This window comes from Mesoplodon bidens, assembly GCF_964165515.1.
Source record: "Mesoplodon bidens genome assembly, chromosome: 15".
Classification (NCBI taxonomy): Eukaryota; Metazoa; Chordata; class Mammalia; order Artiodactyla; family Ziphiidae; genus Mesoplodon; species Mesoplodon bidens.
In genome coordinates this window covers 13,815,205-13,836,722 of record NC_138171.1, presented here as the reverse complement: position 1 = coordinate 13,836,722, position 21,518 = coordinate 13,815,205, and the positions used below count along the sequence as shown (strand labels likewise).

General features: G+C 38.8%; 1 protein-coding gene across 5 annotated transcripts in view; it reads left to right on the top strand.

Moving 5' to 3' along the window:
* Positions 1 to 21,518, top strand: part of NCOA3 (nuclear receptor coactivator 3) — a 126,436-nt gene continuing 104,918 nt past the window's right edge. For all 5 annotated transcript variants that reach the window (XM_081256911.1, XM_081256913.1, XM_081256912.1 and 2 more), the window contains exon 1: positions 1 to 179. The gene's annotated coding sequence lies outside the window, so the exon portion shown is untranslated. The remainder of the gene's footprint in view (positions 180 to 21,518) is intronic.

The following is a 21,518-nucleotide window of genomic DNA, read 5'->3' as shown; positions in this document are numbered from 1 at the left end:
CTCGGCTCCCGCAGCTACTGCCTCAGCTCCTTCACAGCAACGGCGGCGGCCGCGGCTGCTGAGTTTGTGGCGGCGGCGGCGGCGGCGGCGGCGGCGGCAGCGGCTGCTGGCTGAACGCTGAGTGCTGAGCGGCGAGTTTCCGATTTAAAGCTGAGCTGCGAGGAAAATGGCGGCGGGCGGTGAGTGGAGATAAAGGAAGAGCGGCGGCGGGCAAGGGAGTGGAGTGCGAGGCGGAGGGAAGAGGGCGAGTCTCTCGTGCTGCGGCGAGCCGGCGGCTCCGGCTCCGCTGAGGCGCTGCGGGACGCGCCGTGCGGGGGGCGCGCGGCGATAGTTTCGGCGTGTCGGGGCCGCGCCGCTTCCCCACAGCCTGGGGGCGGCCCGCGGCAGGAGGAGGGGTGTCGAGGTTAGGCGGCAGCTGGCTTTGGAGTGCGAGGGGCGTCCCCGCGTGGAGGGGTCACCCCGAGGAGTTTTGGGGGGGACCGCGGGGGTCCACTTTTCCCGCCTGTCCCTAAAGTTTTATCCTCCCGCAACCCTCGGGGTGCTTTTGAAAGCTCCCCGCGACCCCTCCTCCCGCTGCCTCGGCGTCTCGTAGTTATTCGGAAGAATCAGGGGGAGGGGGGAGCCGCACAGACCCCCCACTCACCCCCAGCCCAGCCTCCAAGTCGTACTGAGAATCGGGTTGGATTTTGTTGCCGTGTTTCCTCCTGCAATTGGGCATTTTAAATATTTTAACACGAATTATCTGCGGGATTTCCATTTTGGGCACGGGTAGGTTCTCAGCAGTTTTTCTCAGTAAAAAGGCATTTTGCTACCTCGGGTGTGAAGGCTGGGAAATGGCAAGTGGAAGTTAGTGAATTAAATTTGGGATTGGGCTGTCTTTATTATTACTCTTTTTTTCTTTTCTCCATCTCTAATCTGCTTACGTACATTGATTCAATTTGTGATGGTTTAAGTAGTTTGTCTTGCACATGCTTTAGAAAAACAACCCACGAGTAGTTGGAGGGCTTAGTTGCTTCCTAGGCAGTTTGAGGGCACTCAGGGTGGAAAAGTTAACCAAAAGAGCAGCTGTGAGAGGCAGAGAGCGTCGTCTCGAAATCTCACTAGCAGGAGGAGTTGGGGCTTCTCAAATGGAAAGACACGAAAGGTCTGAAATTCTCTCGAAGTCGGAACTTTTTTTTTTTCATCTCTCCTTCCCGAATGTGAAGACTTCCTTCTTGCACTTTTTGAGCAGCAGCGCTTCAAAGCCAACCTGTTTTTGTTATTAAGCCCGTACCGTAAAGAAACAGGAAGGCGAGTACCAGCTGTCTTGCTGCAGCGGTTTGAAATGGAGTTGAATGAGATGAGTGAGAGTGCTAGTAGTATTGAGTGAGATTGCTTCATCTCCTTGATTCAGACGCCTGGTCTCGGATCCACCTAACTGGTCCCTAGCTGCAGGAACGCATCAGTTATTTGTTGCAGCAGGTTATTTAGAGGATGGTGGAAAAATAAAATCGTAAGTCTTGTGATTGCCGCATAAACCAAAATGTTAAATGGAAATCTGTAAGTTTGTGTTCTTGAAAACAAATTCAGTTATTGCTTGTTAGTTTAGGATAGGTTATACCCGATATAACTGGTCTAGGGACAACTGGGAGGGTACAAAAAGAAAAACGAACCTCTGTCCTACTCTAAATCCTCCAGTTCCCATTCCCAGGAGGCAACGACTGTTACTGGTTTCTAGAGTATTCTTGGTTTTTGGAATAATTAAAGAATTTTCATTCGAAACACACCCCTGTTGGATACCAAAAGCAGGGGAAAAGAATGAACCAAAGAAAGGGAAGATGGGGTGGGAATACTGCTTTCTCTTTACTGTCTTCAACAATTGTCGATGGCGATTAGAAAAGCTCTTCCAAACTTACTGCTTATGTTGCCTTATCTATTAGCACCCTTAAGGAAATAACAATCTGTCAGGCTTTAGGGTGAAGGACCCTGCCAGGGTTCATTGTTTGTATGTAAGATGAAGCCTCTGTAACATGTAAAATGATATTGAACACTATAGCTTCTGTTACTGGAGGTTGCTTCAGGTTCTGCATTTAAATGAGCAGTAATCTAGATTGCCTGCGATCCTAAATTATAGGGGAATCTTATGTATCGATAGAAATGACTTAACTGTCTAATCAGCATTAAAAAAAAGGGCATAGCTTCTGGTATATACAAGTACATATTGGACATGAGGATTGTGGACTAAGTGGGAAGCTGTAATGTTTCTAGAGCAGTTATAGGAAATGTTTCTACCATAAAATATTCCTTCACTACAGAGGCTTTGAAAATGCATAACAACTGTAGTATAATTAACAGGATTAAAAAAATGTTTTAGAATGCTGGTTTTACATTTATTAACACTAACTGTTCATTACAAAAATTCAGTGATATTAAAGATTAGGGGATTAGGGATTATATTAAATATATTTTGAAAGTGAGTATGCTGTGTTTTCCCCATATAGAAATTATTTCTGTACATCGCCACCCCCCACCCCCAAGCAAATAAATTAGAATTCATTCAATAAAGAGTGAACGTTCTGTTGGACCCTGGGCCCTTTTTCTAGGAGTCATGTAAATAAAAAATAGTTGCTGAAATGATTACTTACCAATGCCTTCTTGATTAGTCATTTGAAGTAAACTTTCTTACCATGTCAGGGACATATTACAGATAAAGAGGTTTATTTTTCTTTTAAATTCAGTCCTTTGAGCATTAGTAGTATGATTGTATATAGAATAATTCCTTTTAACTTGAAGACTAGTAGGTTTTTGAGAAGTCTTCTAAAAGAATGACTTATATTTTAGTTTGGACAATAGGGTAAGATAAAAAACCCAAACTACTGTTGTCCTATCCCTAATTGGTGTTAAAATAAACGGCTTCAGGGTTTCTTTCTACAATTTTTTTTAGACTGTATAATTTCAAGCCTTGGCCAGAGGATGTGGACTACTTTTGAAAACTTTTAATTTGTTGCAAGTTTAGAATGAATATAGCTTCCAGTGACTGTCTACACAGCCAGGTGACCACAATTTAACACAATTGTTACTCTTTAAATGCTACCTAGGACTAGAAAAACAAGAGTTGTTGATCATGATTGAAGAGGAACTGGAGTTTCTCAAAGGTTAAACTAGGGAGTACCTGTCCCACTTTGGTTTGAATTTACTATACTCTGTGGTGTAGAATATTCCTTTTTTGCATTATTGAGCGGTTGAAGCTCTGGGAGCAGGAAATTAGTATTGGAAATGTATGTTAACTTTTCTTCATAGTTCAACACTTTAAGGAAATAGGTGAGTGTATGTTAGTTTGGATTCTCAGGGATAGCGTTGAGGTTGAGTGCTGCAGTAAAATGTAGGCATTTTCTTTTCCTTTATGAGTGCTTTTTGGGGTGGGGGAGGGGATTACAAAATGAACCTTTTACAGTTCAGGTGGAGGAGGGGTTCGATTGTACTGAGGTTTATTCCTTCACTTTGTTAATGATAGCTAGGTAAATTCATTTGGCCCATTGGTTTTCTGACAGGGTTTCTGGGAGAAGGTTATTTTGGGTTAAGGATGTAATTTATCTAGAGCCTAACCTTATTTTCAGCTCCCTAACAAATGATGGAATTGACTTGAATTTAATCGCCTTTCCCTTTCCTACCTTCTGGTGGAGAGTTGTTAAATGAACGGGAAAATTGCCAGAAGATACACAGCAGGAGTTGAAAGGAAGACCTGCAGTGTCTAGAAGGCCGATTTATCCACAAACCCGGATAATCTTAGACTACATACTGCCAGTTCCTAATTTCGTCAGCATTAACTCAGTTTGGTAGGTTCTTCGGTCTAGGTCAATTTACAGGGGCACAGTAATAAAGGTTTATTTAACTACCTGTGTAGTAAACTTTGTGGCCTAGAGGAAAAGGAAAGAAGTCTGACCTAACTGGCACAGAGGCTTTACCTATTTCAAAGAATGGTCTAAGAGCAAATGGACTAGTGTTTCCTGTTTGTCCCTTTTCCTATTTTTCATTAGGAACATCAGTGTCCTATTTTTTCTTTTCTGTTAATATTTTTTATTGATATGTTCTAGGAAAGAGTGTGACTTTACTGTTCACCTATGAAGGAATTCTTCAGAAATTTTTAATCTCTTTAGTTAGAGACTGCAAGTGAGGGTTATGAAACTTCACTTTTTGGAAAGTAGGCTGGCTGGATTACTAAATTTAACCTCTTCATCACCCACATGATGAGAGAATATTGGCCTGGGTATCACATAGTAATGGATAATCTACTGCTCCCTGCGGCTTTGCCTTTGGTAGCTATGGCAGCTGAGTAGGAGTGGTAGATGGATAGATGGGAAAGGACTGCAGAAGTCAGCATAATCCTCAATTAGGATAAGCCTCATGGTTAATTGAACGTTAAGTGTACAGGTTAAATCCCATTATAACAAACTCCAGGGGACTAGCTAAATTATTTTGTTGTACTGGGATTGAGCTTTATTGAATATTGTTTGAAATAAATTGGTCTTTTTGTTTTTGTTAGGGATGTGGGAAAAATTTTTATTTGTTGCTTATGGCAAACTGTTTATTGTAACAATTTGACAAGTTGTTACTCATGAGCCAGTGTGTTTCACCTTCATTTTTAATGCTTTTGCCTTTAAAAAGGAACCCACTGTGAGCTGAGCAGATAATTTATCCCCCATTCCTCCCCCCATGTCTCTGTCTAGAGTATCTCCATTAGTTTATCTCAACAACCAAATAAGTTTATTAGTAAGTACTCCTGCCACGATCCAAGTCTGGTCGTAGGAAATGGGAAGTTCCCCAGGTTTCCAGGTGACTGCTGCTGGTCATTTTTTTCTGCCCCTGAAAACTTTTAAAAATAAAATATACCTCATTTTAGTGTGAACTATTTGTCAGTAATAATTAAGGTAACCCTTTTCTGTTCAGCTCAATGTAGTTTTAGGCCTTTAGATTTCTATATGGTATTGTTAAAAAGAACGAGATGGTAATGTAATCTTTAAGATTCTTCCATATAACTGTGGAATTTTTCAGAAATAGGGTTTATAAACATGAGAAAAATACTGTTCTTATGCTTGGCCAGAAATACACTTTTTTCTTTCTGTCCTCTACTTTTAGATTGGTGTTTGTCAAACTTCAGGCATTTACATCCTACCTTCATATCTAAAGCTAACATTTTTAGTTTGCTTAGAGCATTTTGATTGGGTGCAGCAAGACATTTTTGAAGTCATTCTTTTAAATAGATGTCCCATGAAGGAGGGAAAATCTGAAAGAGGGAATTTCAAAGCAACCCAACCAGTGTTTTGAAAGTTCTCAAGTCTTAAGAATAATGACTAACTAGTAGGCAGGAAGCCTGCAGTTGTATTGTGGCATTGTTCCTCCATCTTGTGCATTTGAGAACTTGAGTACAAAAGAGGAGAAAGCTTGGGGAAGGGGAAGAAAGGGTTTTAACATACAAGAAAAGGGGAGGGGGGAGACTTTTAGAGTAAATATTCTTTGCTCTTCTGTTTAAGTGAAATCTAAAACCAAGTAATTTTTACTTTGAGAGGAAATGTTTATCAAAATCTAAGTGTCCAAAACCGACATTTTTATAAATGAGGGTTAATTGTTACTGGTGGAAAGAGCAGTGTGATCATATGCCCAGTTTTAAAACAATTTTAATTAAAAAAAACCCCTACACGTGAAAACCTTTAAATATTCCCCCTTTGTTACCTGAGCAGTATCATTTGTTAGCTTGTTATTTTGAAAAGAATAGTACCAGTGAAGAGTTTGAGAATAATTTGCAAGTTTGTACTCTGAGATTGCAAATCAACCTCTCTAGGTCTGCTTTTAAATTTATAACACAAAGAGGTGGAGTATATGATCTTCCAAGGTTCCTTGTATTAGAAAATCCTATAAACTTAAAACATCGTATAGATATGTAGAATGGCCTTAAAAATTTTTTTTTTGTCAAATATTAAATGGATTGAGCAGTTTATGCCAGATAATGGTGTGAAGATGCAAGTTTCTGTGCTGACTCATGAGTTTGGGGACAGGATGACTTTGAGATCCTGACTTCACCATAGTAATATATGTTACAAGGGCAAAATTTGTGTTGTATGTGTGTGTTGGGGCCCGGGAGGGAGAGACTTTTCAACCTCTTCCTTCTGGTGTAAGAAAATGAAGTCATATTTTCTTTACTCTCAGTAAAGCTGTCATCAGTGAAATGGATTATTGAATTTAAGTCACTCTGTAGAGTAGCTACATCAGCTTGGTTTGTTTCTAGATTGAAATTTGGCAACTGTATTTGAAAATACTTTAAGGGTAATCCAGTTTTCTCCTAACCAGATTGTGTCTAAATTTAGTCTACATACTCTCTGCACCAACCAGACTCATCTCTCTCCTCTTTTACCTGCCTGGTGGTGGTTGTGTTTTATGACAGTACTTTCATCCCATCCAAGAGAGTTGGCTCCATTGCTGTCAGAGAAGTATTTGGCTGCATCTAGGAAAACCTAACTTCACTAAGTGAGCAAAATAACTCCACACACACATTGCATTTATTGGAGGGTCAGTGGTATCTTTTCATATGAGACAGGACTATTATTATATTAAGTTTTACACATAATTTCACTGGGAACCAGTAACGTTAGTTCAGGAAGCTACTTTCAGAGTGCATAACCACATCTAGAATGGTGGAAGCCTTAGGTGTGTGGGCCTCAAATTAGGTGAACCTGAAATCATGAACTTGCCCAGTACCTTCAGTCTCCCTTTTTTTTTTAACCATAGTACAAAATAGCTCCCACATGTGACTTCTAAAACTGACTTTCATTCTACTGTTCTCTTACCTAGAAGGCCTTAAGCTTCAATCATCTTTTTTTATAGTTTCAATCATCTTTAATTGGCTACTGCTTGGCTGCTGCCCACTGCCCCATAAGCACACATACTTAACCAGTGTTTATTAAGCTTGTACTATTTAAGGCACTCTGAGAGTTAAAAAGGTTTTGACCTCCAAGTGCACACAATCAATCGGGTACTCAAATCACTTCAGAACAAGGTAATCTGTTTTGCCTATAAAGATCTTGGAGAAGTTCAGTGGAGGAAAGGGACCAGGTGATCAGGATGCAGGGCTTTGAAGAATGACTATGATTTTATTACGGAGAGAGCACAGTTCCTCTTGGTGGGAAATCGTTACCAAGAGTGCAGAGATAAAACATTTCAAGACTTGATTATTTAAATATTCAGTTATGGGGGCTTCCCTGTTGGTGCAGTGGTTAAGAATCCGCCTGCCAATGTAGGGGACTCGGGTTCGAGCCCTGGTCCAGGAAGATCCCACATGCCGTGGAGCAACTGAGCCCGTGTGCCACAACTACTGAGCCTGCACTCTAGAGCGGGAGAGCCACAACTACTGAGCTCGCGTGCCACAACTACTAAAGCCCACGTGTCTAGAGCCTGTGCTGTGCAACAAGAGAAGCCACCGCGATGAGAAGCCCACCCACCGCAATGAAGAGTAGCCCTCGCTCGCCGCAGCTAGAGAAGGCCTGCGCACAGCAACAAAGACCCAATGCAGCCAAAAAAAAAATTATATAAAAAAATTCAGTTATGGTATTGAATAAATGATTTTGCTTTTGTAGACTCTTATTGATACATTTTTCTTAAATATATTTTAATTCCAGTTTCTAAAAGTAGTCCAGACCCTTTATTTCTAGATTACTATAATAGCTTTCCAGTTAGTCTCTGCCCTTTCGCTACTCCTATTCTGCCAGTTTAAACTTTTTAAACACTTTGATCACTTTTTTTTTTTTTTTTTTTTTTTGCTGTATGTGGGCCTCTCTCACTGTTGTGGCCTCTCCCGTTGTGGAGCACAGGCTCCGGACGCGCAGGCCCAACGGCCATGGCTCACTGGCCCAGCCGCTCCACGGCATGTGGGATCTTCCCGGACCAGGGCACGAACCCGTGTCCCCTGCATCGGCAGGCGGACTCTCAACCACTGCGCCACCAGGGAAGCCCTTGATCACATTTTTTGCTTAAAAATATGCAGAGTACAATCCAGATTCCTTAACCTAATGTTCAGTTCCTATCACAGTCTTTTTTTTTTTTTTTAATCAATCTTTCCCACTTTTGTTGCCCCTTGTTTCAGTCATGCTGATTTTTTTCTGCTCTCCTGCCTTGCTATCTAGTCTAGTCATAAGGCCCGGCTCAGATCCTGTCTCATTTAAGTAAATTTCCCAGACTACCACAACTGAAAATATAACTCTTATTTCCTGGTATGAATCTTAATTATCTCCTTCTGTGCATGAGTATTTATTTATTTTTTAAGGGAGTTTTAAATTTTTTATTTCATTTTATTATTTTTAAAATTTATTTATTTATTTTTGCCTGCATTGGGTCTTAGCTGCTGTGTGAGGGCTTTTCTCTAGTTGTGGCAAGCAGGGGCTACTCTTTGTTGTGGTGCGTGGGCTCTAGGCGCATGGGCTTCAGTAGTTGTGGCACACGGATCAGTAGTTGTGGTGCATGGGCTTAGTTGCTCCGGGGCATGTGGATCTTCCTGGACCAGGGCTCAAACCTGTGTCTCCTGCATTGACAGGTGGATTCATAACCAGTGCGCCAGCAGGGAAGCCCAAGAGTCAGTATTTATTGATTGGTAGGACGGATTCAGTCAAATTGTCTATTCTTTGAGATAGGGACCATTACTTTTATAAGCTTTTAAAATCCTCTTTTCAGTAATACTCACTTTAAGTCCTCCCCAAATGCTTGGTGTTTGAATGTGAAAGTTTCTAGAGTTCAACTCTCAAGTCAAATTTTCTACCTGGAAATCGAGATAAAATTAGAGTCCTAACGGTTTGCTTGGGACTTACGTCTCCCTTGAAGAGTTGGCCCAGATAAATCATGTCTGTGCCTTAGAATACCACATTCTTATTTGCCACTTGCCCTAGGACCGAGCAGTCCTTCTGTAAGTTGCTCAAATGTTTTTATTCAGTACCACTGTTCTTCAAAGAATTGTGTTAAATGTTGTGGGCATTAAAAATCCCTTTGTGATCTAGGAGTTTATAATCTAGCTAAGAAATGAGTATAATTGAAAAAACATAGTTGCAGCAACATAAAGTGGTTCAGAAGTTCAGAGGAAGAAAAGGTCATTTTTTTTTTTTTTTTTTTTTTCTTTTTTTCTTTTTGCGGTATGCGGGCCTCTCACTGTTGTGGCCTCTCCCGTTGCGGAGCACAGGCTCCGGATGCGCAGGCCCAGCGGCCATGGCTCACGGGCCCAGCCGCTCTGCGGCATGCGGGATCTTCCAGGACCGGGGCATGAACCCGTATCCCCTGCATCGGCAGGCGGACTCTCAACCACTGCGCCACCAGGGAGGCCCAGAAAAGGTCATTTTCAGCTGGGATTGTTAAGGAAACTTCATGGAGGAGATGGAGTAGATCTGAACGAAACTAATTGCTGCTTCTAATCTTCTCCCTTGCCCACTTCTTTTATTCTGTAGTGTTTACTTAACATAAAATTATAATGTTTTAAAAATTTCATTTAAAAATATATGTGAAAAAGTGAAAGTAAGGCTCCTGGTACCCCTAGGTCTTTGGTCATTATAGCTAAACCCCCCCCCCACCAGGCTACTACTGTTAGAGGATAATTCTGTACATGGGATTATGGATGTCTCTTTAGTTTCTTTTTTTCTATTCTCTCCCCCTCCCTTTTTATTTTTAATTAACAAATGGGAGCTCCCACTATTTTTATTTAGCAAAAGAACTTGGAGAGCCTTCTATATCTCATATTTTAAAAAGGCTGCATAATATTCCATTGTATGAATGGATATAATTTATTTAACCAGTTTCTCATTGCTGTTTCCAATCTTTTATTATTTTGAATGATGCTACAGTGAACTATATGTAGATCTGTGTGCTGGTATGAGTATGTCTTAGTACAAAAGTCTTGGAAATGAAATTATTGAATCAAAAGAAACGTACATTTAAAACTTTAATACCTCTTACCCAGTTACCTCCAAAGAGGTTATACTAATGCTCTCACTTTTTGACCATGAGAGTGACTGTTTCTCCTTTCTTATTTAATCTTTGAAAAGCTTGTCCTTTCATGTTGTTTGACTGCTTGAAGGCATGAAATCTTCTGTTGTTCTTTGTCTAAGAGTTTGAAACTGAACTCCCATGGAGTTCCCATAGCCTTTCATAATATGACTCTAATCTACATTTCCAGCATCATCTCCTTAATTCTATCTGTATATCTTATACTTTATTTTTATTATTATTATTTTGGCTGTGCCACATGGCTTGTGGGATCCAAGTTCCCTGACCAGGGATTGAAACCTGGCCCTCAGCAGTGAGAGCTCGGAGTCCTAACCACTGGACTGCCAAGGAATTCCCGTATCTGTATATCTTATACTTCAGTTGCTATTGTCTCCTTTGCTCTACCTTCCCCCTCTTACCCCAATAAAATTCTCTTCCCTGTGTTCTGATTCATATTCTTAGATATGAAAGATAAAAGCTACCATTTATTGATTGCCTGTGTGCCTGGACATTGTTCTGTGTGCTGCATGTACATGATCTCATTGAATAGTCTGGGTTTTTCGATGCAGAGCCCTTTTTTTCTTCTTCAGATGAAGTCATACACAAAACCCTATTCGAAGTAGAAAAGGTGAGTCTTTTAAAATTTATTTTCTAGGTTGAAATTTAAACTGCTTACTGGTTATAAAGACAGCGAAGATGAAACTTGTAATGAGTAAAAAATTTGAAATTCGGTTATGAAGAGCTATTATGGACCTAAATCCATCTCTGCCTCGAGTTTATTTCTGTATTAAAAAAAACCCAACTCATACATAGATACAGTTGCAGATGGTCTCAGTTCAGAAATATTTTTTGAAATATGTAACAGGTGCACATGGGATAAATTCAAAAGGTACCAAAGGATATACAGTGGAAAGTAAGGCACCTTCCTCAGCTGACTTCCCTGTCCCCTGCCCAGAGGCAACCATTGTTACTCTAGGCATATAAATGCATGTGCTTAAAAACTTTAAGTTTAATGAATTTCTCCCATGTTTTGGGAAAAACTTTATATTGAAGTGTAATATACATTTAGAAAAGTGCACAGTACAGTCTGATAAATTTTCATAAAATGAACACCAATGTAACTGGCACTCAGAAGCCCTATTCTGGACTGTATACTTTTTAAATGATCTTGGAGAGGTTTCATATCTATATTTATAGCTACTAAGTTCTTTCTGATGGTTACACAGTGTTCCACTGTGTGGATATATCATAATTTTTCCAGTTTCATATTACTACAAACAAAGCTGTAAGTGTAGTCATACACGTTTCTTTGTTCTCATGTTTTGTTATGAAGTATATAAAAATTTGTAGATGGAGAATGCTACTTTAAAGACTATGAATTTAAACTTTTTGTAGATACTGCAGCTTGCTCCCTTTAGAGGTTGTATCGATTGACAAATCCACCAGCAGTGTGTGAAGTGCCTGATTCCCTCATCTCTGAGTAATATATTGTGGCATCAAATTTTATAGTTTGAGAAATTAAAAAAATCTTCTCATGTGTTTCTTCTAGTGCTTTTTTGTTTTTCTTTAACATAAAATAAAAAAATATAAAAATTAAAAAACGTAAAAATAAAAAAAACCCTGTTAGGATGTCAAACTGGTAGCATAGATTAATGAGGTGATAGACTATAATATGTGGTAACTATATATATTTGTTCCTTGTAGTTTTAAAGAAGTTTAAAATGTACCTAGATAACATTTGGGTATGCTGTTTTAAATTTTACAAATCTGCTTTATCGAGGTGTAATTTACTTATAATAAAATTCAATTATTTTAAGTGTGCAGCTTGAGGTTTTTTTTTTTTTAAGCAGAGGTCTTCTTAGAAGCCCATATGATTTAAATTTATTTATTTATTTATTTAGGGCTGTGTTGGGTCTTCGTTTCTGTGCGAGGGCTTTCTCTAGTTGTGGCAAGCGGGGGCCACTCTTCATCGCGGTGCGCGGGCCTCTCACTGTCGCGGCCTCTCTCGTTGCGGAGCACAGGCTCCAGACGCGCAGGCTCAGTAATTGTGGCGCACGGGCCCAGTTGCTCTGTGGCATGTGGGATTTTCCCAGACCAGGGCTTGAACCCGTGTCCCCTGCATTGGCAGGCAGATTCTCAACCACTGCGCCACCAGGGAAGCCCGCAGCTTGAGTTTTGATGAATGTAAACGGTTTTACCATCACCGTAAGCAGGATACAGAACATTTCCCTCACCCCAGAAAGTTCTTGCTCATTTGCATTCAGTCCTGTTCGGGGTTTTGTATTCAATCATCCACTGTTCTGCTTTCTATCACTGTAGTTTGCTTTTTTCTTTTTTTCTCCAACTTTGAGGTGTAATTGACAAATAATTAATTACATATATTTAAATTGTACAATTTGGGTTTTGATGTGTATGTCTACCCATGAATCCGTCATAATTACAATAATGGAAATACCTGTTAGATTTGAAGTCCAAAATCTGATCCCTCCTGTATCCCTTTGTAATCCATCTCTCCCCCATCTTCAGGCAATTACTGATCTGCTTGGTGTTACTAAAGATTAGCTTGTATTTTTGAGAACTTTTAATATATGGAATTATACATACAGGATGTACATTTTCTTTGGGGGAGGCTGGCTTCTTTCACTTATAGTTATTTTGAGATTTATTCATGTTGCATATGTTAATAGTTTCATATCTTTTTATTGTTTAGTTCTATTGCGTTGTATAGGTATATCACAAGTTATCCATTCACCTATTGATGAATATTTGGGTTGTGTCCAGTTTTTGGTTATCAAAAATAGAGCTTTTACGACATTTGTGTTGCAAGGTTTTGTGTGAACAAATGCTTTCACTACTTTTGAGTAAGTGTCCAGGAATGGTTATATGCTAAGTGTATGTTTAACATTTAAAAATTTTAAGAAACTGCCACCTCTTTTTCAACACGATTGTACCATTATATATTTCTCCCAGCAGTGTATGATAGTTCAGGTTGTTTCATATCCTCATCAGCACTTGGTATGGTCAGTCTTTCTAATGCTGGCCATTCTAGTGGGTATATAGTGGGTATGAGCTCATTGTGGCTTTGAGTTTTCCTAATGACTAATGATGTTGAATATATTTTTATGTGCTTACTTGCCATTGGTATATCTTTTTTGTTGAAGTGTCTGTTCGTATCTTTTGCCCATTTTTTTTTTTTTTTTTTAAAGATGTTGGGGGTAGGAGTTTATTAATTAATTTATTTATTTTTTCTGTGTTGGGTCTTCATTTCTGTGCGAGGGCTTTCCCTAGTTGTGGCAAGCGGGGGCCACTCTTCATTGCGGTGCGCGGGCCTCTCACTATCGCGGCCTCTCTTGTTGCGGAGCACAGGCTCCAGACGCGCAGGCTCAGTAGTTGTGGCTCACGGACCTAGTTGCTCTGCGGCATGTGGGATCCTCCCAGACCAGGGCTCGAACCCGTGTCCCCTGCATTAGCAGGCAGATTCTCAACCACTGCGCCACGAGGGAAGCCCCTCTTTTGCCCATTTTTGAGTTGGGTTTATCTTACTGAGATGTAAGACTTCTTTTATTCCAGATACAAAACCTTTTTTGGATATGTGTTTTAGAAATATTTGAATCTGTGGTTTGTCTTTCCATTTTCATAAGTGTTTTCGGAAGAGTAGAAGTTTTTAATTGTTATTGGAATTCAATTTATTGATTTTTGTGTTGCATTTAAGAAATCTTTGCTAAAGATTTTTCTCATTTTTTTTCCCTGTAAGTTTTATAGTTGTAGCTCTTAAATTTAGGTCTCTGACCTATTTGAGGTAATTGTTGTATATGGTGTGAGATAAGGGGTGAGGTTCATATTTTGCTACATTGTGTTGAACTTTTCCAGCACCATTTGTTGAAAAGGTTATACATTTCCCATTGAATTGATTTGGCACATTTGTTGAAATTCAAATAGTCAAATATGTGTAGGTCAATTTTTGGAGTCTCTTCTCTTCCATTGATATATATTTCAATCCGTCTCTCCTCTGGCCTTGATAGGGGAAGTCCTCCAACTTTTTCTTTTCTTTTTTTTTTTTTTAAATTATTTTGGGTATTTTAGGTCCTTTGCATTTCCATATATTTGTTAAAATCTTATCTACTTATGCAAAATGTCTGTTGTGATTTTGATTGTGATTGCACTGAATCAGTTGATCAGTTTGGGAAGAATTGATTTCTTAAAAATATTGTCTTCTGTTCCATGAACATGTTATATATATCTCCATTTTTTTGGGTGGTCTTTAATTTCTCTTTAACAGTGTTTTGTAGTTGTCAGCGTACAATCTTATATAATCTTTTGTCAAATTTATCACTGTTTTATATTTTTTTAAATGTGATTGTAAATAGTATTTTTAAAATTTCAGTTTCCAATAATTTGTTGTTTGTATATATAAATATGATTGATTTTTGTATATTCCCCTAGTATCTTGTAACCTTGCCAAACTCACTTGTTTTATTATCTTTTAGGTAGTTTGGTTAGGAGGATTGTATACATAGGTGCTCATTGTTTGTAAATAAAGATAAGTTTTATTTCATCCTTTTCAATCAGTATGCCTCCTCTTCTTTTTTTTTTCTTTATTGTAATTGCTAGTGCTTCCAGTACAATGTAGGGATTTTGATTGTGATTGCACTGAATCATTTGACCAGTTTGATCAATTTGGGGAGATAGGTAGCGTTGTCTTGTTCTCAACCTTAGGGGGTAAGTATTCAATCTTCCACCATTAAGTAAGATGTTAGTTATTGTTTTTAAACTAATTTTTATTGGAGTATAGTTGATTTATAATGTGTTAGTTTCTGCTGTACAGCAAAGTGAATCAGTTATACATACACATATATCCTCTCTTTTTTAGATTCTTTTCCCATATAGGTCATTACAGAGTATTGAGTAGAGTTCCCTGTGCTATACAGTGGGTTCTTATTAGTTATCTATTTTCTTTTTCTTTTTTTTCACTGCACAGCATATGGAATCTTAGTTCCCCGACCAGGGATTGAACCCGCGCCCCCTGCATTGTAAGCGCGGAGTCTTAGCCACTGGGCCGCCAGGGAAATCCTGCTTATCTATTTTATATATAGTAGTGTGTGTATGTCAATCGCAATCTCCTGATTTATCCCTCCCCCACCTTTTCCCCTTGGTAACCATAAGTTTGTTTTCTACATCTGTGACTCTGTTTGTTTTGTAAATAAGTTCATTTGTACCATTTTTTTAGATTCCACATATAAGCAGTATCATATGATATTTGTCCATCCATGTTGCTACAAATGACATTATTTCATTCTTTTTTTATGGCTGAGTAATATTCTATTGCATATATATACTACATTTTCTTTATCCATTCGTCTGTCAGAGGACATTTAGTTTGCTTTCATGTCCTTGCTGAACACTTAAAAAAATTAATTATTTATTTTTGGCTTCGTTGGGTCTTCGTTGCTGTGCGTGGGCTTTCTCTACTTGTGGCGAGTGTGGGCTATTCTTTGTTGTGGTGCACGGGCTTCTCATTGTGGTGGCTTCTCTTGTGGAGCATGGGCTCTAGGCGTGTGGGCTTCAATAATTGTGGTACGTGGGCTCAGTAGTTGTGGCTCGCGGGTTCTAGAGCTCAGGTTCAGTAGTTGTGGCACATGGGCTTAGTTGCTCCGCGGCATGTGGGATCTTCCCGGACCAGGGATGGAACCCGTGTCCCCTGTATGGGCAGGCGTATTCTTTACCACTGCACCACCAGGGAAGTCCCAAGAGGTTTGTTTGTTTGAAGTTTTTCATGTTTTTTCTGGTTATATACATCTTTTTATCAGATGTATTTTGCTAATACTTTCTCCGGGTCTTTGGTGGTACAGATCTTTATTAGTTATTAGTGATGTCTTGGTATTAATGCTCAAGTTTTTGGTCATATGTATGTTGTTTTGGGGGATAACAAGTGTTTTAAAGCTTGAGGAACAGTTATACAGACATGTATTATAGATCCCATTCCTTAATTCATATAAATGCAAAGAAACTAAAATTGTTAACCTGGGCCATATCAGTTCTTAAATATAGTAAATTATTTTCTGCTGTATTTAACTGTTATGAGTCATTTTTCATTTTTAGATAGTCTGGAACTTGATTTTTTTATCTCTTTAATAAAAATGAAACAATAAGTCCTTGTCTATTTTCTCATTTATTATTACAAATTAAGATAAAAACATCAGATATCTTGGTCTGGTATAATCCTAATGAGAAGGTGCCTAAGACCTGTATAAAAACTCTGAATCTTACCTGTGAAGCTTGTCATTGGGTTTTTCAGTAAGGGTTAAAGAGAGAACAGTCTTCATGGCTCACTTCCTTTAGTATGAAATGTATTCCCTTTCTCACCAAGGTGTACTGTCTTTTCTTTTCATGGTTTCTATGCTTAACTGTTCTACTGGTTGTATTAGCTTTTGAATGCCTCCACTATAAGCTAATGAGAAAATATCAGCTTCACAATGTGCTGTTTGTCACAGTTAGTATTTTTTTTTTTTTTTTTTGTGGTATGCGGGCCTCTCACTGTTGTGGCCTCTCCCGATGCGGAGCACAGGCTCCGGACGCGCAGGCTCAGCGGCCATGGCTCACGGGTCCAGCCGCTCCGCGGCATGTGGGATCCCTCCAGATCAGGGCACGAACCCGTGTGCCCTGCATCGGCAGGCAGACTCTCAACCACTGCGCCACCAGGGAAGCCCCACAGTTAGTATTAATATTACATTATTGTAACCTTAAATCACCTAAGTATCTTCCCAGACACGTTTTTTTCTTTACTCAAATAGAGTGACACCTTAATTTACTAACCAGTCCCCTTACCCTAACTTGAACATACGTATTTTAATTCTTTTCTGTCTGATTTATTCTTTTTGTCATGCTTGGATTTTGGAACATTTTGCAACTTACATTTAAGAAGGCTCATTTAAAAAAACCAATGGAAATTTCCAGCTTAAAAAAAAAATCCAACTACTGGTCTAATAACTGCTTTGCAGGAAGAAAGAAATATGAAAAAGAACCACAGACATTCTGGATGTCAGCCTGTGAAATTTTCCACTATTTCCCGTAATAACATGCAGGCATGCTTATACTGCTGGATTCAGCGCCACTGCAGTTGCACTCTGAGTGGAATTTGAAGCTACTCTATCAATGATAAAATGGCATCTGGCCAGCTTTTAGTGAGCAGTGCATAAATTCACACATCATACTGTATGTTTGTTTCATCTCTGCATGGATAGCGTGGCCATAAAACTGAACTTGCAAAGTTATTTAAAAATCTTTATTCCAAAATTTGTTAGTTTTAAGTGTATTTTGATTTTTAAATATTCAGTAGATTTATTATATAGCTGAGAATATAGATATATAAAGTCATTCTTTTAGTCATAATGCTGTGTACATTTTTATTTTAGAGGATTTTATACTATATTGAAGAATGCTCAGAAAATTAAAAGAAAGTTTAAAAAATTTGCATAAGCTCAGTATTAACTTGGTGTGATTCAGGAAACACTTTAACCTCTATTTCAGGTTCCTATTAATCTTTTCAAAGAGTCAGTAGGCTTTACATTAAAACTGATAACTGTGTTTTTATTTTGCTTTTTCAAATTTAAAGGCAAACAGTATTACACTCTTTTCCTAATGAGGGAAGTCCACGTTGCCCAGTTCTATAAGCTGGCAAAGCAGAATGATGAGGAGTAGATTACAAATACTGTACTGTAATCACCCACTTCTGCCTCGTTTCATCTCTTTCATGACAAATGCCTAACTGGTGTTAAGGAATGAAATAAAAAATTCAGATTTCATGAATTTAAACTCAAGCATTTCTGCAGTGGGGAATTTGAGCATTCAAAGTGATACAACAGATGTACATATCTTAGTGTGTTTTAAGACTTTGTAAGTCACGTTTTGGAATAAAGGCATATGATGTGTATCTTTTTCAGGACTATTAGGTCTTACATTTGAACAAGAACAGCTTTGTGACATAACAGTGGCCTCCACCCCTCCCCTGTGATCTATTCCTCCTCCCTTGTACAGTCTCACCCTTCCTCTTGACCTCTCCTATCTGTAACTCTCCTCCTGTCCTATTCATGCACTTCCTCTTCTCAGCCCTCATGCTATCTGCGACTGTTTTATCCCTTTCCTCTCAGCCTAAATTTTCTTCTGGCCCATAACCTTTTTTTTCCTTGTCAACTTTCCATCCTTCAAGTCTGTCACTTTTTCTAGTTGCTCACTGTTAACCAAGTCTCTTCTTTACCTTTGGAAGGCTTCTTTGCTCCAAGTTTCTCTGCGTCTGTCAGAGTGATTTTCTTTCAGTCTTTGAACCATCAAACACACACATCCTCACACTCTCCCAAATCCTTTAACTCTTTATTTCTGCCTCCATGTTTCAATTTATTCTACAGAGAGTTACTGAGTGCTAGCCATGTGTCAGGCTTTTCTCTAGATGTTAGGGATATACCAGTGATCAGAATGGCTGTGGGGAAAGAAAAGCTGCATAAGGGGACCAGAAACTGGTGTGTGTGTGTGTGTGTGTGTTGTGGGGTTTACATTTTAGATGGGTAGTCATGGTAACCGGTAACCTTCTCTGAGAAAGTAACATTTGAGCAAAGAGGCCAGGAAGTAAGCCTTGTGAATATTGGCGGGGTGGGAGCGTTGGGTACAGAGGAAACAGCCAGTGCAAAGACTCTTTGCTGTATTTGAAGAATAGCAAGGTAGCCATTGTGCTGGAGCACAGTGAACAAAGGAATAAGTAGTAAGGAAGAAATCTGAAAGGTAACAGTGGGACCTTGTAGGCAGTTGTAATGTCTTCAGTTTTTACTTTGAGCAAAGTGGGGAACCACCGCAGTTTTTTACTTTTGGTATTCCAAAAAGGTTTTGTGATCATTATCCTTCCCCCACCCCGTTAAAGCATTTCCTTTTTTAAATTACAGAAGTAACTCATGTTTATGTGGAAGATACAGAAAAATACAAAGGAGAAAGTAAAGAAATCAAAGAACAAATAAAGAGGGACTTCCCTGGCGGTCCAGTGGTTAAGACTTCGCACACCAATGCAGGGAGTGCGGGTTCTATCCCTGGTGGGGGAACTAAGATCCCACATGCCTCATGGCCAAAACAAACAAACAAAAAGCAATATTGTAACAAATTCAGTCAAGACTTAAAAAAAAAAAAAAAAAGAACAAATATAGATTACCAGTATAACTCATCATCCATTATTGAAGATTTTGTGTCTATCTTCCCACTCATTTTTCTCTTTCACACATACCGCGCGTGCACCTCCTGCCCTGTAGGGTTTTAGCGGAGAGCAAATAAACTGAATTAGGCTTTACAGAGATCCTTCCAGCTGCTTTGTGAAAAATAGCCTATAAGAGGGCAAGAGGTAGGGAGACCATTAGAAGGATTTTACAGTAATCCAGGTACGAGGTAATGTGGCTTGGACCTTGGAGGTGGCAGTGGAGGTGATAAGAAGTGATCCTATTCTGTATATATTTGAAGGGAGAGCCGACAGAATTTTGCGATGGATTCAGAGTGGGGCATGGCTGGGTGGGGTGGGGCGGGGCCTGGTGGGAGAGAAGGACGGAAGAGTCAAGGGTGACTCAAAAGTTTTTGGCTTAAGTGACTAGAGACCTTTGGTTTCATTTTTCTTTCTTGTCAAACTACCCATCCAAGGTTCAATTCTGGCTCTTTTATTATGTGTTTTTCCTGTTCATTTAAGCTCGTGATTATTTCTTTCACCAAGCTTCTAATCTGCTCTGCCCAGCTTGGCGCTTGGGATACACCACAAGATGCTATATATAACAAATTGTTTCATTAGTATTAGTCTTCCTAACTAGGTAGTGAGTAGCATTTTATTGGACTATGCTGAATTTGTGAATCTGCTCTGGGACTCATATAACTTTCTGAATACATTGTGGGCATTCAGTTAATGTTGCTTAATTGTACACTCCTTAGGCTTGAGAACAAGATACGAGAAAAATCTTAAAGTAAATGCCCTCTTTAGCTTTACTTTGGCATCTTGGCATCTTTGCAGAATGAATTGTTTTGGACAGTTATTTTCTGTCTAAAAATACCATTATTTTTATTTCCATGAAATGTTACATATTTTATTGAATTCAGTATGAAGACTTGTTTTTTAAATAATGAATGTTTATTGCTTACTTGATACACGTAAACCTTCTTTGGAGATAGAAAGATGAGTGAGAAAATGTCCCTGCCCAGGAAGGAGCTTATGTTTTGGTATGGACAGCATAACCTATATACCAATGTATGTCTCCTTTATAACATAACACTGTATTATGGTGTAATGCAAAACAAATTGTTATAATGCCTTTGGCATTCTAAAGATTGTAGGAGTTCTTTGCCTCTTTACTAAATGTTGCTAAACTTCTGTGCTTTGGGTTCTTATTTTTAAAAATAGTTTTTCAGACTGTTGCTACCCGCTGATGTCAAGTGTGCTTACCACCCCCTCCCCCGCTTTTTACTTTTATTTGCGTGAGATTTTTTGGGAAGACTTATTTTACATCAATATTCTTTTTTTTTTTAATCCAAGGGAATCTGATGTTTAAATCTTTAACTACAGTTAACAACAAATCTTTAACTACAAGCTTTGGAAAAATGATTTGTTGACATACAATGTAAGATGATTTTTAAAAAATTTGCTTAGAAAATGATTTGCTGACACATCATAAGGTGATTTTTTGAAATATAATTTTCTCTGTCTCCTTGAGTTGTGTTGTACAAATAACCAAAATTCCTCTCTTTCAAATAAATCTATGTTTTATTTTCAGTAACTAGAGATGACTATCCGCCCCCCGCTTTTTTTCTTTTTAACTTTTAGCATCTGTTCTGGCTCTTCTGCTTTTTCCCAAACCTTTACTTAAATAAGCAAAAAAAAAAAAAAAAAAAAAAAAAGCTTGGATGCCCTGCTTTACTTCCAGGACTTCATTTTGTGTTTTCGGTAAGATTTTCTCTGAAAATCTAGGTAGTGTTGCCTAAGAAGTTTTGTGTTTTAGTGTCTTTCTTTGTTTGCTTAGCTTTTTCAGTTTTGGGGACAATCTGTTAACTCAGTTGTGCTTTTTGACTTTTCCTTTTTATGGAAAGTATGTGTGCTAATAGAACGTAAACTCTTTGAGGGCTGGGAGTTATTTTGTTCAGTGCTGCTATATCTTTAGTGCTTAGAATGGTGGCATGCACATAGTAGGTACTCAAATATTAGTTGAATGAATTCAGAGTAGCAGTAGCAACAGTTACTATTTATTGAGCATGTACTATATGGCGAAGTGCTAGAAACTTTGAATGGATTAAGTGGCATGTACATCTTATTGCATGAGCTGTTTCCCAGCCATATGATAGTGTATGAATGGGTGTGAGGGAGGAAGGAGAACAGCTGCCAGCTGTTAACCAAATTTAATCAAGTTTAAGATGCCATGTTATACAGTGCATTATTTTATCTACCACTATGTAAGGAAAAGTAAAACTGCCAACTATGGGATATTGTCAATAGCATGACACATTCTGATTTGAAAGAT